This window comes from Daucus carota, chromosome 1 (genome assembly GCF_001625215.2).
Source record: "Daucus carota subsp. sativus chromosome 1, DH1 v3.0, whole genome shotgun sequence".
Lineage (NCBI taxonomy): Eukaryota > Viridiplantae > Streptophyta > Magnoliopsida > Apiales > Apiaceae > Daucus > Daucus carota.
In genome coordinates this window covers 42,421,261-42,436,818 of record NC_030381.2, presented here as the reverse complement: position 1 = coordinate 42,436,818, position 15,558 = coordinate 42,421,261, and the positions used below count along the sequence as shown (strand labels likewise).

The 15,558-nt window shown below is 35.4% G+C and overlaps 1 protein-coding gene across 7 annotated transcripts in view; it reads right to left on the bottom strand.

Annotated features, from left to right (window-relative positions):
- LOC108193394 (uncharacterized) overlaps nucleotides 1-15,558 on the bottom strand; it is a 67,474-nt gene that overhangs the window by 29,381 nt on the left and 22,535 nt on the right. The window contains exons 34-58 of one of the 7 annotated variants that reach the window (XM_064084822.1): nucleotides 15,329-15,544; nucleotides 15,101-15,212; nucleotides 14,972-15,034; nucleotides 14,796-14,885; nucleotides 14,579-14,679; nucleotides 13,319-14,486; nucleotides 12,882-12,955; nucleotides 12,356-12,491; nucleotides 10,894-12,262; nucleotides 10,721-10,794; nucleotides 10,463-10,536; nucleotides 10,205-10,278; nucleotides 9,701-9,752; nucleotides 9,000-9,081; nucleotides 8,862-8,928; nucleotides 8,703-8,778; nucleotides 6,144-8,082; nucleotides 4,721-4,851; nucleotides 4,521-4,601; nucleotides 4,375-4,425; nucleotides 4,142-4,291; nucleotides 3,790-4,046; nucleotides 2,042-3,423; nucleotides 374-1,955; nucleotides 95-163 (exon numbers count right to left, since the gene is read on the bottom strand). The gene's annotated coding sequence lies outside the window, so the exon portion shown is untranslated. The other 6 variants (XM_064084821.1, XM_064084819.1, XM_064084825.1 and 3 more) reach the window with 6 other exon arrangements.

The following is a 15,558-nucleotide window of genomic DNA, read 5'->3' as shown; positions in this document are numbered from 1 at the left end:
TAATTAAATTTACTAGACAAATTGGTTGTATATGTTAGTAAAGTAACTAGCTTGGCTGATTCTCTGTTCGGAAGATAAATGAAATAAAATTCACCTTTGGTTATGTAACTTCTGCATCTTACCTTCCCACCTCTCAAATCTTTCAGTGTATTATTCCCTGTCACTTAACCAGCAGTTTAATAATTAGCAAAACCACAAAATCTTTTTTTAGGTGGTGCGCAAAGAGATATAACATTTGTTTCCCATTAAATATACACATATATAGTATATGAGCCTGCACTAGTCTGTGTGTGTGTGAACCTCATTATTAGAGCATAAAAGGTGTCTGCAATGAGGATTTGAAAGAAGAAATTTAGAAGATCAGCAGACTTACGTGGTGGTATGTCCAATTTATTTCCCAATCTGTACAATAGATAAAGACATTCTGCTAGAGTTTATCAACAGTCTCTATGAAACACAACAAGATTCATATCAGTATCAGAGTGAATGAACAGAGAACCCGGAAACTTGAAACTTCAGCCCACCTTTTTGGCGAATGTTTTGTCTATGTTCATAAGTTAATAGTAGTCCAAATTTTTTGTTGTTTCCGCCCCCCAAATATGATTCATTTCGATCAGTTTCTCTCTTAATGGTATTAAACAAACCAACGTGCGAATTAAATTACGTAATTAGTTTATAAAAAAACTCATATTACATACACTCGTCCTGAAACAAATGAGAAAACATAACTTATTATTTAAATAGTTCCATATGCTTATAAAGTAGAAGGAGATTATAAATAAAAGCAGTACAAGGAGGATTCGTGTGGTAAGGATCATTCTCCCTCGTACCATGGCCATACTCAAGGATCTGAATCACCCTGTAATTAGAGTCTCTTGCATTGAAAGATATATTATACCCAAAAAGTATAGTATCAGATGTAATTTCCGGATACACGGAAGCATACCAATATAAGAAAAAAGATTAAATATTTTTAGAAATATCCACCACAATATATGAAAAACAATTCACAACTATGCAAGGTTAATAACAGACCTTGAATGTGCATGTTGTACAATGTATATACAATTTGACAAAATGTAACTCTAACAGTCCTCCAATAATGAGTCATATTGTCATATTAATTATTAAGTGGTACCAATCATGTCATATGTACAGTTGGACAAGAATAAAGCTCCATCAGTCCTCACAAATTGAGTCACATTGTCTTATTAAGTGGTACCAAACCTGGTGACGAGTCATAACCGATCTATTTAACTTTTTCTTGTAAAAAAATTAAGCCAGAATACACTTTATAGCTTAAGCAGGACTGGGGATGCAATTAGTATAAAGTTAAATAGTTGATCGTACAAAATTCTTGGTATGAGTTTGCTTATTTAATATGAGAAATGGGTTTTTCGCTTTTTCATATCCATAGGAGAACAATAAAGTACCTTCTACTTCTTGAAACATTATATTAATTTGTAGAAAGTATGGTACTAGAAATATTATGTTATAAACATGTATAATACAACAGCCTATATTGTTTGCAAAGAAATAATGTGTACAAGAGTGCTGCCATCGTTAACTCACCATCGATACAACGAGGTTATGGCTGATTGCTAGATATAAATCTTGACCACCGGTTTGTGCACAAAACCTAATTACAAGTAAAACATTAGATGGCCTTTTGGAATGTGATTCATGTACAGAGCATTCTGTCATGAAAACCCATCACTATATTTGATTAGCGGTTGCATGCACTCCCGCCAACAGAACATGTGAGATAGCAAATATAGTCACTTTGTAAAAATGACGTTGTACATTAATATTTAGAAATGTTACCTGAAGAGAGGAATTTCATCAAAATTGTACCACAATACCATGGTTTGAAAAGGTCATGTCCAAGACAGTTGTGATTAGCAAGTTGCATGCACCCCTGCCCACCAAAACGAATAGCCCTGCTATCAAATTTGCTGAAGAATTCCATGAACGTGTGAGATAGCAAATGTAGCCACTTTGTAAAAATGAACTGTTATAAATTATTAAGGAGAACTGTTACCTCTGTCTTGAAAACCCATTGCTTTCTTTGATTAGCAAGTTGCATGCACCCCTGCCCAAGAAAACGACAAGTCCCGCAGTATAAAATTTGCTGGGGAATTCCACGAACATGTGAGATAGCAAATGGAGTCACTTTGTAAAAATAAACCGGTATACATTTGTAACACCCCAGTCCCACATCGAGAAGAGTGGGGATATTTGTTCAGTTTATAAGCATAAGTAGTACTACTAATTGCTCTTTTGGGGGCCTGTGGTGGGCTTGTGGATTACCCAAGTTGTTGCAATTGGGCCAGTTTATTTCAGCTTATTTTCGGATTCGGAATTTGGGACTTGACCCGATTTTCCGAAAAGACTCGGGATTTGACCCGGGTTGTTTCAACATTATTATGGAGAATTGTTACCTTGAGAGAGGAACTTCATCGAAATTGTACAACAATATAGGTTTCCATGGTTCGAAAAAGGGCCTGCCCACGATAATTTTGAGCTACTGTATAATAGGATCTATAGGTAGGTCAAAAGAAAATGGGACTTACAGATACTGTTCAATGACCGAGGAAAAAACTGCCTCCATTTGACGGTAGGTCCTTGTGAACCAAAATTAAAAGCTACAATTTCTCAAACACAGCAACCACACAGAGTAATCTCACCGAAGAATTAGTGATAAACTCAAAACGAAGCTGAAAATAGAAATAAAGGGCAAAAAGGAGAACGGGTCTGGGATAAACTAACCTTGGAATACACACTGCAGGACACTTGTATTCACTTGCTGCTCAGTCGGGTTCCATATCGTAATCAAGCCTTTTCGCAGGTAACACTTTTCCTGGCTAATTTCAGTGGTTAACTAGACTACACTCCATCTCTTACATGGGGTCACATCCCTCCACTAAGAATAAAATTTTCAAAAGTAGAAAAATACACTGCAGGACACACTTGTAATCACTTGTTGCTCAGTCGGGTTCTGTATCTTAATCATGACTTTTCACAAGGAGCACTTTTTCTGACCAATGTTAGTGTTTAACCAGATTACACTCACTCTCATTGGGTGAGATCCATCCCCTTAGACCAGAATTTTCAAAAGCTTATTCCATAGATTCATGCATGCTTGACTGGCTTGTTTCCTACTCATACCAATCATAATCATTTACTAGTTCTACATTTATATTACCATGTAACAAATATAAAAAATTACACCTCTAATTTGGCTTGATAAATGGATAAAAATTTTAGTTGCTTTAAACTCATCCCAGCCACCGGAGTTTCTGGTTCAGCAGATGGTTAGTGAATCTTTAGATTGTTGTCCCTTCTTCACTACCGTCACCATATATATGTATAACTGCAATCTGCCCTGTGTAAGACATAACTCCTTCCGCAACATCCGAGCACCTGCATGAAGATAGAGGTTGAGTGAAAACATAATTAAAGATTCTCAGATGACTAACACGTAGCTTCATCTTCATCTTCATGACCACGAATATCAAGATGAACTAGGAAAATCAACACAATACCAGCTACAAGTTAACTGACCCATCAATTTTAAATTCTCAAGATGCTTATGCTCTCATAAAAACTAAATTAAAGATTCAAACAGTTATTAGATGCAATTATGCCAAAATAACCCAATTTAAGTAATTAAGATTACTAGAAAAATTGGTCTGTATATGTTAGTAAAGTAACTAGCTTGGCTGATTCCCTGCTCTGAAGATAAATGAAATAAAATTCACCTTTGGTTATGTAACTACTGCATCTTACCTTCCCACCTCTCAAATCTTTCAATGTATTATTCCCTGTCACTTAACCTGCAGTTTAATAGATAGCAAAGCCCTTAACTTTTGACAGATATTTGATATCCTATTACTCAAATGGGATTTCAACCAAAGTACTGTGCAGTGAAATAAACCATTCCCAATATAGAACAGTGTATATTGTTTGTATTCCAATAGTGCTGGGAACTACTCCCCCACCATTCTTGATACAGTCAAATGCTAGCAGAGCACATCCTCTCTCACCTGATTATACACAAATCGTTAGATGTGCTAGAACTTTGAGAAAAAAAGCTATAGTAAAACTCAAATAATGCTTACAGAAGCCCAAACGATCTTACCTGATTATAACAATTCATTAGATGTGCTAGAACTTTGAGAAAAAAAGCTATAGCAAAACTCAAATAATGCTTACAGAAGCCCAAACGATCAGCCCAATGCCTTCTGTAAGTTCCATTAATGTGCAAAACCAAGATGACTGTGCTTGGCACCTAATTATGAAGAAAGGAGGATTTACGAAACCATACTAAATAAGCTCGATTCTTCTATCTTATTATGAACTTTAAGGGACTACCTCGAGAGGTGAAACAGGGCTAGCCCAGCCACATAGTCCTGTTCCTGAGATCTTCAGACATCATAAACAATAAGGACAGGAGTACGGAATATATGAATTCAAAATTAAACTAAAATAAATTATGGGTAAATTGTAAAATATTTAACTGGAGCGGCTTAAGTTTTGGTCCGACAAACAGTTCCCCAGAGGACAGCTTGTAGACAATGGTGCATCCCTTATAGCATTTACTGCATACATGTGAAGTAAATAACTTTAAGCTTTATGGTTAGATAATTGTAAATCAAAAGAAGTATCTATGAAACACAACAAGATTCAAATCAGTATCAGAGTGAATGAACAGAGAAACCGGAAACTTGAAACTTCAGCCCACTTTTGAGAAGCAACAGTAGCACCTCAACATGACAGCATGAAAGGCGGAAAGAATGGGGCATTCAAAACCAGACATAGATTCCTTCTCCTAGGGTTGCTCTGAGGTCTCTGCAATGAGGATTTGAAAGAAGAAATTTAGAAGATCAGCAGACTTACGTGGTGGTATGTCCAATTTATTTCCCAATCTGTACAATAGATAAAGACTTTCCGCTTGAGTTTATGAACAGTATCTATGAAACACAACAAGATTCAAATCAGTATCAGAGTGACTGAACAGAGAACCCGGAAACTTGAAACTTCAGCCCACTTTTGAGAAGCATCAGTAGCACCTTTTTGGCGAATGTTTTGTCTATGTTCATAAGTTAATAGTAGTCCAAATTTTCTGTTGTTTCTGCCCCCCAAATATGATTCATTTCGGTCATGTTCTCTCTTAATGATATTAAAGAAACCAACGTGCAAATTAAATTACGTAATTAGTTTTTAAAAAAACTCATATTACATACACTCGTCCTGAAACAAATGAGAAAACATAACTTATTATTTAAATAGTTCCATATGCTTATAAAGTAGAAGGAGATTATATATAAAAGCAGTACAAGGAGGATTCGTGTGGTAAGAAGGATCATTTTCCCTCGTACCATGACCATACTCAAGGATCTGAATCTTCTCCCCATCACCCTGTAATTAGAGTCTCTTGCATTGAAAGATATATTACACCCAAAAAGTATAGTATCAGATGTAATTTCCAGAAACACGGAAGCATACCAATATAAGATAAAAGATTATATTATTTTTGAAGTTCCCACCACAATATATGAAAAACAAGTCACAACCATGCAAATGAGGTTAGTAACAGACATTGAATGTGCAAGTTGTACAATGTAAATACAATTTGACAAAATTTAGCTCTAACAGTCATCGAACAATGAGTCATATTGTCATATTAATTATTAAGTGGTACCAATCATGTCATATGTACAGTTGGACAAGAATACTCCATCAGTCCTAACAAATTGATCCACATTGTCTTATTAAGTGGTACCAAACTTGGTAACGAGTCATATTGTCATATTAGTGGTACCGATCTACTTAACTTTTTCTTGTAAATAAATTAAGCCGGAATACACTTTATAGCTTAAGCAGGACAGGGGATGCAATTAGTATACAGTTAAATAGTTGATCATACAAAATTCTTGGTATGAGTTTGCTTATTTGATATGAGATGTGGGTTCGTCTTATCCATACGAGGACAATAAAGTACTTTCTACTTCTTGAAACGTTATATTAATTTGCAGAAAGTATGCTACTAGAAATATAATGTTATAAACATGTATAATACAACAGCCCATATTGTTTGCAAAGGAATAATGTGTAGAAGAGTGCTGCCGTCGTTAACTCACCATCGATACAACAAGGTTATGGCTGATTGGTAGATATGAATCATGACCAGCAGTTTGTGCCAAAACCTAATTACAAGTAAAACATTAGATGGTATTTTGGAATGTGATTCATGTGCAGAGCATTGTGTCATGAAAACCCATCGCTTTATTTAATTAGCAGTTGCAAGCACTCCCGCCCACAGAACATGTGAGATAGCATATATAGTCACTTAGTAAAAATGAACGTTGTACAATATGTAGAAATGTTACCTGTAGAGAGGAATTTCAACGAAATTGTACAACAATACCATGGTTGGAAAAAGTCATGTCCAAGACAGTTGTGATTAGCAAGTTGCATGCTCCCCTGCCCAGGAAAATGACAAGCCGCAGTATCAAATTTGCTGAAGAATTCCATGAAAATGTGAGATAGCAAATGTAGTCACTTTGTCAAAATAAAAGTTGTACATTAATATGTAGAAATGTTACCTGTAGAGAGGAATTTCATCGAAATTGAACAACAATACCATGGTTTGAAAAGTCATGTCCAAGAAAGTTGTCAGCTACTGTATAAAGTATCTAGAGGCAGATCAAAAGAAAATGGGACTTACTGACACCGTTCAATGGCCGAGGAAAATAACTGCCGCCATTTGGTGGTAGGTCCTCATGCTTGCAACTAAAGGGTATATGGACCAGAATTAAATGCTACAAGTTCCGAAACAGCATATGCAATTATGCATGTTCTTCAACCTACTCTATCTTCTGCAACTGCACAGAGTAAATTTATGTGAGAACAAGTTACAAACTCAAAGAAACTTGAAAAAGAAATAAAATGCAAAAAGGAAAACATCTCTGGGATAAACTAAAGTAGAAATATACACTGCAGGACACACTTTTAATCACTTGTTTCTCAGTCGGGTTCTGTATCTTAATCAAGACTTTTCACAGGGAGCACTTTTCCTGACCAATGTTAGTGTTTAACCAGATTACACTCAATCTCATTGGGTGACATCCATCCCCTATTCCACTTAGACCAGAATTTTCTAAAGCTTATTCAATAGATTCATGCATGCTTGACTGGCTTGTTTCCTACTCATACCAATCATAATCATTTACTAGTTCTACATTTATATTACCATGTAACGAATATAAAATATTACTCCTCGATAAATGGTTAAAAATTTTATTTGCTTTAAACTCATCCCAGCCATCAGAGTTTCTGGTTCAGCAGATGGTTAGAGAATCTTTAGAAATGTTGCCCCTTCTTCACTACCGTCACTATTTATATGTATAACTGCAATCTGCCCTTTGTAAGACATAACTCCTTCCGCAACATCCAAGCACCTGCATTAAGATAGAGGTTGAGTGAAAACATAATTAAAGATTCCCAGATGACTAACACGTAGCTTCATCTTCATCTTCATGACCACGAATGTCAAGAGGGACTAGGAAAATCAACACAATACCAGCTACAAGTTAACGACCCATCAAAATTCTCAAGATGCTTAAGCTCTAATAAAAACTAAATTAAAGATTCAAACAGTTATTAGATGCAATTATGCCAAAATAACCCAATTTAAGTAATTAAGATTACTAGACAAATTGGTCTGTATATGTTAGTAAAGGAACTAGCTTGGCTGATTCTCTGTTCGGAAGATAATTGAAATAAAATTCACCTTTGGTTATGTAACTTCTGCATCTTACCTTCCCACCTCTCAAATCTTTCAGTGTATTATTCCCTGTCACTTAACCTGCAGTTTAATAGATAGCAGAGCCCTTACCTTTTGACAGATATTTGATATCCTATTACTCAAATGGGATTTCAACCAAAGTGCTGTGCAGTGTAATAAACCATTGCCAATATAGAACAGTGTATATTGTTTGTATTCCAAAAAATGTGCTGAATCTACTCCCCCACCATTCTTGATACAGTCAAATGCTAGCGGAGCACATCCTCTCTTACCTGATTATACACAATTCGTTAGATGTGCTAGAACTTTGAGGGAAAAAAAAAGCTGTAGTAAAAGTTTTACTACTCCGACTCTTCTATTTAGGTTGCCGTACCCGTGTCGGACACTTGGACACTCGGACACGACACTTATTTCGTGTCGGATCCTTTGACTAAAATGTGGACACTTTGACCAATTTTAAAATCAAATATGAGTAAAACTTACAATTCAAAAGAAATATGTGAGAAAAAAGAAAGAAGCAAGAATGGGATTTAAGTAAAAAAGACGCCTGATTTGCAAAATCCCTACAAAATCATGTTTAATATGAGTTTATTTGTTACTTTTTGTTAAGATGTCTAACTTACCATACTTGTTTATTAGTATATTACGATGTGTCCCCGTACCCGTGTCCAAAAATAGGACAGTGTCCCCGTGTCCCCAATTTTCATAGTTCCCGAGTCCGACACTCGGATATCTGTCGTGTCCGACACTCCGTACCCGAGTCGGAGTAACATATGTAAAACTCAAATAATGCTTACAGAAGCCCAAACAATCTTACCTGATTATACACAATTCGTTAGATGTGCTAGAACTTTGAGAAAAAAAGCTATAGTGAAACTCAAATAATGCTTACAGAAGCCCAAACGATCAGCCCAATGCCTTCTGTTAGTTCCATTAATGTGCAAAACCAAGATGACTGTGCTTGGCACCTAATTATAAAGAAAGGAGGATTTACGAAACCATACTAAAGAAGCTCGATTCTTCTATCTTATTATGAACTTTTAGGGACTACCTCGAGAGGTGAAACAGGGCTAGCCCAGCCACATAGTCCTGCTCCTGAGATCTTCAGACAGCATAAACTATACGGACAGGAGTACGGAATATATGAATTCAAAACTAAACTAAAATAAATTATGGGTAAAAAATTTACCTGAAGCGGCTTAAGTTTTGGTCCGACAAACAGTTCCCCGGAGGCCAGCTTGTAGACTATGGTGCATCCTTTATCGCATTTACTGCATACATGTGAAGTAAATAACTCTGAGCTTTATGGTTAGATAATTGTAAATTAAAAAAAGTGTACAAGACATTTACCATCCCACCTTTGCAACTGTACTTTTATCAACTGCGTTTGAGTTAGAGTTATTTTTTATCATTGCTTCAATATATGTCTGGACGAACGATATGCAAAGTACCATACAGAAGATCGTTGTGGATCTCCTTCTTATATTATTTTTGTAACAATAGCAATGGCCTCTGAAGGAGGCTCGTAATTTAATATTTTATCTTCATTTTCTACTGACATTAATATATTTGATGTTCTTCTCCACAAACTGCAGAGAATGTTTTTTGTGTCAGACACCCCTGTGTCATTTCCTACATTATGATTATTGTTTCAGTTGACTACAAATGCAATTATACAAGATTAGACTCTTTACAGAACTGAGGCAGTTAAACCTCTTAAAGCATTGAACAAATCACGTGGACAGACAGGGCTTATATATCCACAACAATTGTATTGAATATTATTAACTGAACATTTAAATTATTTGGTCCAAATAATTTAAGAAGTGAAAAGCAAAACGTATGTTGGAACGGAGGTGGTATAAAATTGAACAAGAAGTGCAAAAGTACCTTACGATCTGTAATATTACCAATTGCGAAGATATTCTTCCAGCCCTGAATTCTGAGGTTTGACATTCAAATTAGTATACTCAGTAGCCAAGATGCCACTAAATTGTATGGCACCAGCAGAAAAACTCGAGCTGGCGACTCCATTAGTTGTAATTCTTTGCTCATGATATGCCAGATTGATAAAATGTAGAAGTACAATTAGAATAACATGGAGAGAGGATGCATGAAAACCTTCTTCACCAGTGGGACTAGACTAACATCTTTAGTATTTACACCAAATACCACAAGCATTCAAAAATCATTTCTAAGTAGCAACCACAAAATCTCTTTTTAGGTGGTGCGCAAAGATATATAACATTTGTTTCCCATTAAATATACATATATATAGTATAAGAGCCTGCACTAGTGTGTGTGTATGTGTGTGTATGAACCTCAATATGAGAGCATAAAAGGTGTCTGCAATGAGGATTTGAAAGAAGAAATTTAGAAGATCAGCAGACTTACGTGGTCGTATGTCCAATTTATTTCCCAATCTGTACAGTACATAAAGACTTTTTGCTTGAGTTTATCAACAGTATCTATGAAACACAACAAGATTCAAATCAGTATCAGAGTAAATGAACAGAGAAACCGGAAACTTGAAACTTCAGCCCACTTTTGAGAAGCAACAGTAGCACCTCAATATGAACCTCAATATGAGAGCTTAAAAGGTGTCTGCAATGAGGATTTGAAAGAAGAAATTTAGAAGATCAGCAGACTTACGTGGTGGTATGTCCAATTTATTTCCCAATCTGTACAATAGATAAAGACTTTCCGCTTGAGTTTATGAACAGTATCTATGAAACACAACAAGATTCAAATCAGTATCAGAGTGAATGAACAGAGAAACCGGAAACTTGAAACTTCAGCCCACTTTTGAGAAGCAACAGTAGCACCTCAATATGAACCTCAATATGAGAGCTTAAAAGGTGTCTGCAATGAGGATTTGAAAGAAGAAATTTAGAAGATCAGCAGACTTACGTGGTGGTATGTCCAATTTATTTCCCAATCTGTACAATAGATAAAGACTTTCCGCTTGAGTTTATGAACAGTATCTATGAAACACAACAAGATTCAAATCAGTATCAGAGTGAATGAACAGAGAACCCGGAAACTTGAAACTTCAGCCCACTTTTGAGAAGCAGCAGTAGCACCTTTTTGGCGAATGTTTTGTCTATGTTCATAAGTTAATAGTAGTCCAAATTTTCTGTTGTTTCTGCCTCCCAGATATGATTCATTTCGTTCATGTTCTCTCTTAATGATGATATTAAAGAAACCAACGTGCAAATTAAATTACGTAATTAGTTTTTAAAAGAACTCATATTACATACACTCGTCCTAAAACAAATGAGAAAACATAACTTATTATTTAAATAGTTCCATATGCTTATAAAGTAGAAGGAGATTATAAATAAAAGCAGTACAAGGAGGATTCGTGTGGTAAGGATCATTCTCCCTCGTACCATGACCATACTCAAGGATCTGAATCTTCTCCCCATCACCCTGTAATTAGAGTCTCTTGCATTGAAAGATATATTACACCCAAAAAGTATAGTATCAGATGTAATTTCCGGAAACATGGAAGCATACCAATATAAGATAGAAGATTAAATATTTTTAGAAGTTCACACCACAATATATGAAAAACAATTCACAACAATGCAAATGAGGTTAGGAACAGACCTTGAATGTGCATGTTGTACAATATATATACAATTTGACAAAATGTAGCTCTAACAGTCCTCGAACATGAGTCATATTGTCATATTAATTATTAAGTGGTTCCAATCATGTCATATGTACAGTTGGACAAGAATAAAGTTCCATCAGTCCTCAAAAATTGAGTCACATTGTCTTATTAAGTGGTACCAAACTTGGTAACGAGTCATATTGTCATATTAGTGGTACCGATCTATATAATTTTTTCTTGTAAATAAATTAGTCCGGAATACACTTTATAGCTTAAGCAGGACTGGGGATGCAATTAGTATACAGTTAAATAATTGATCATACAAAATTCTTGGTATGAGTTTGCTTATTTAATATGAGAAATGAGAGGAACTTCATCGAAATTGTACAACAATATAGGTTTCCGTGGTTCGAAAAAGGACCTGCCCAGGACAATTTTGAGCTACTGTATAAAGGATCTATAGGTAGGTCAAAAGAAAATGGGACTTACAGATACTGTTTAATGATTAATATATATAATGAGGACTCTCCAGCAATGGGAGATATACTTTTCCCCACATCTTTTACTTCTAATATTCTTGTCATTTGTCACTAATCGATTTCCAAGATTTACTTCTCTCTCTTATGTAAGCAAAGGCGAAAAACAATTCTAAGATCCCCTTTCAAAAAATAAAAGGAATTATATATAATAAAATCATAAAAGAACTGGTGCAAGAAATTTCTTTGAGAACTAACTTGTTTGCTGTTAACATTTTTGTCGCTTCGTTTGCCAAATATGCATCACATTCAGCTGATACTGGACTCCAATAATAAAGCTGCCTTCTGGTTGATTATCTAATGCCAATAAAAGGATTATCTTTCATAATCAGGATATATGAAGATAGTACCAGATAAGCAAATAGACAAAAGCCCGCTAGTTTAAATTACCTCAAAATCGCTATATAGTTCTGTCCAAAGCTTTAAGCGGATCTTCTCCATATATGTTGCAGTATAAGTTTCTTTACGATGTGAGGCATTGATGTGAGCCAAAATCTGGATAATTCAAGCGTTGTTTGTTCCCCAACTTGCAAATGATTAATTGCAGAAAGTATTAGATCAGTATTCGACGCAAAAGGAGAGAGCTGTAAATAAAGAGTTTAAATAATACATATATGAAGTAAAAGAGGTAGCCGGCTAATCACTGGAGTGAAGTTGGGACCAGACTAACATCTTTAGTATTTACACCAAATACCACAAGCACTCAAAAATCATTTCTCAATAGAAACCACAAATTCTTTTTCTAGGTGGTGAGCAAAGATATATAACATTTGTTTCCCATTAAATATACATATATATATAGTATATGAGCCTGCACTAGTCTGTGTGTGTGTGTGTCTGAACCTTAATATGAGAGCATAAAAGGTGTCTGCAATGAGGATTTGAAAGAAGAAATTTAGAAGACCCGCAGACTTACGTGGTGGTATGTCCAATTTATTTCCCAATCTGTACAATGGATAAAGACTTTCCGCTTGAGTTTATCAACAGTCTCTATGAAACACAAGATTCAAATCAGTATCAGAGTGAATGAACATAGAACCCGGAAACTTGAAAATTCAGCCCACTTTTGAGAAGCAACAGTAGCACGTTTTTGGCGAATGTATTGTCTATGTTCATAAGTTAATAGTAGTCCAAATTTTCTGTTGTTTCTGCCCCCCAAATATGATTCATTTCAGTCATTTTCTCTCTCAATGATATTAAAGAAACCAACGTGCAAATTAAATTACGTAATTAGTTTTTTAAAAAACTCATATTACATACACTCGTCCTGAAACAAATGAGAAAACATAACTTATTATTTAAATAGTTCCATATGCTTATAAAGTAGAAGGAGATTATAAATAAAAGCAGTACAAGGAGGATTCATGTGGTAAGGATCATTCTCCCTCGTACCATGACCATACTCAAGGATCTGAATCTTCTCCCCATCACCCTGAAATTAGAGTCTCTTGCATTGAAAGATATATTATACCCAAAAAGTATAGTATCAGATGTAATTTCCGGAAACACGGAAGCATACCAATATAAGATAAAAGATTAAATATTTTTAGAAATATCCACCACAATATATGAAAAACAATTCACAACTATGCAAGGTTAATAACAGACCTTGAATGTGCATGTCGTACAATGTATATACAATTTGACAAAATGTAACTCTAACAGTCGTCCAATAATGAGTCATATTGTCATATTAATTATTAAGTGGTACCAATCATGTCATATGTACAGTTGGACAAGAATAAAGCTCCATCAGTCCTCACAAATTGAGTCACATTGTCTTATTAAGTGGAACCAAACCTGGTGACGAGTCATAACCGATCTATTTAACTTTTTCTTGTAAATAAATTAGGCCGGAATACACTTTATAGCTTAAGCAGGACTGGGGATGCAATTAGTATACAGTTAAATAGTTGATCATACAAAATTCTTGGTATGAGTTTGCTTATTTAATATGAGAAATGGGTTTTTCTTATCCATACGAGGACAATAAAGTACCTTCTACTTTTTGAAACGTTATATTAATTTGCAGAAAGTATGCTGCTAGAAATATTATGTTATAAACATGTATAATACGACAGCCAATATTGCTTGCAAAGAAATAATGTGTAGAAGAGTGCTGCCGTCGTTAACTCACCATCGATACAACAAGGTTATGGCTGATTGGTAGATATAAATCATGACCAGCAGTTTGTGCCCAAAACCTAATTACAAGTAAAACATTAGATGGTCTTTTGGAATGTGATTCATGTACAGAGCATTCTGTCATGAAAACCCATCACTATATGTGATTAGCAGTTGCATGCACTCCCGCCCACAGAACATGTGAGATAGCAAATATGGTGACTGTGTAAAAATGAACGTTGTACATTAATATGTAGAAATGTTACCTGTAGAGAGAAATTTCATCGAAATTGTGCAACAATACCATGGTTTGAAAAAGTCATGTCCAGGACAGCTGTGATTAGCAAGTTGCATGCACCCCTGCCCACGAAAACGACAAGCCGCAGTATCAAATTTGCTGAAGAAATCCATGAACATGTGAGATAGCAAATAGCAAATGTATTCACGTTGTCAAAATAAACGTTGTATATTAATATGTAGAAATGTTACCTGTAGAGAGGAATTTCATCGAAATTGTACAACAATACCATGGTTTGAAAAACTCATGTCCAAGACAGTTGTGATTAGCAAGTTGCATGCACCCGTGCCCACTAAAACGACAAACCACAGTATCAAATTTGCTGAAGAATTCTATGAACATGTGAGATAGCAAATGTAGTCACTTTGTAAAAATGAACCGTAACAAATTATTATGGAGAACTGTTACCTTTGTCATGAAAACCCATTGCTTTCTTTGATTAGCAAGTTGCATGCACTCCTGCCCACGAAAACGACAAGTCCCGCAGTATCAAATTTGCTGTAGAATTCCATGAACATGTGAGATAGGAAATGGAGTCACTTTGTAAAAATGAACCGTTATACATTATTATGGAGAATTGTTACCTTGAGAGAGGAACTTCAACGAAATTGTACAACAATATAGGTTTCTGTGGTTCGAAAAAGGACCTGCCCAGGACAATTTGGGCTACTGTATAAAGGATCTATAGGTAGGTCAAAGAAAATGGGACTTACAGATACTGTTCAATGACCGAGGAAAAAACTGCCGCCATTTGGCCGTAGGTCCTTGTGAACCAAAATTAAAAGCTACAATTTCTGAAACACAGTAAGCATGTTCTTCAACCAACTGTAACATTTGCAACCGCACCGAGTAATTTTACCGAAGAATTAGTGATAAACTCAAAACGAAGCTGAAAATAGAAATAAAGGGCAAAAAGGAGAACAGGTCTAGGATAAATTAACCTTGGAATACACACTGTAGGACACTTGTAATCACTTGCTGCTCAGTCGGGTTCCATATCGTAATCAAGCCTTTTCGCAGGTAACACTTTTCCTGGCCAATTTCAGTGGTTAACTAGACTACACTCCATCTCTAACATGGGGTCACATCCCTCCACTAAGACTAGAAATTTCAAAAAGCTTCTTCAATAGATTATTGAATGTTTACTGCATTGCTACCTAATCATACTAAT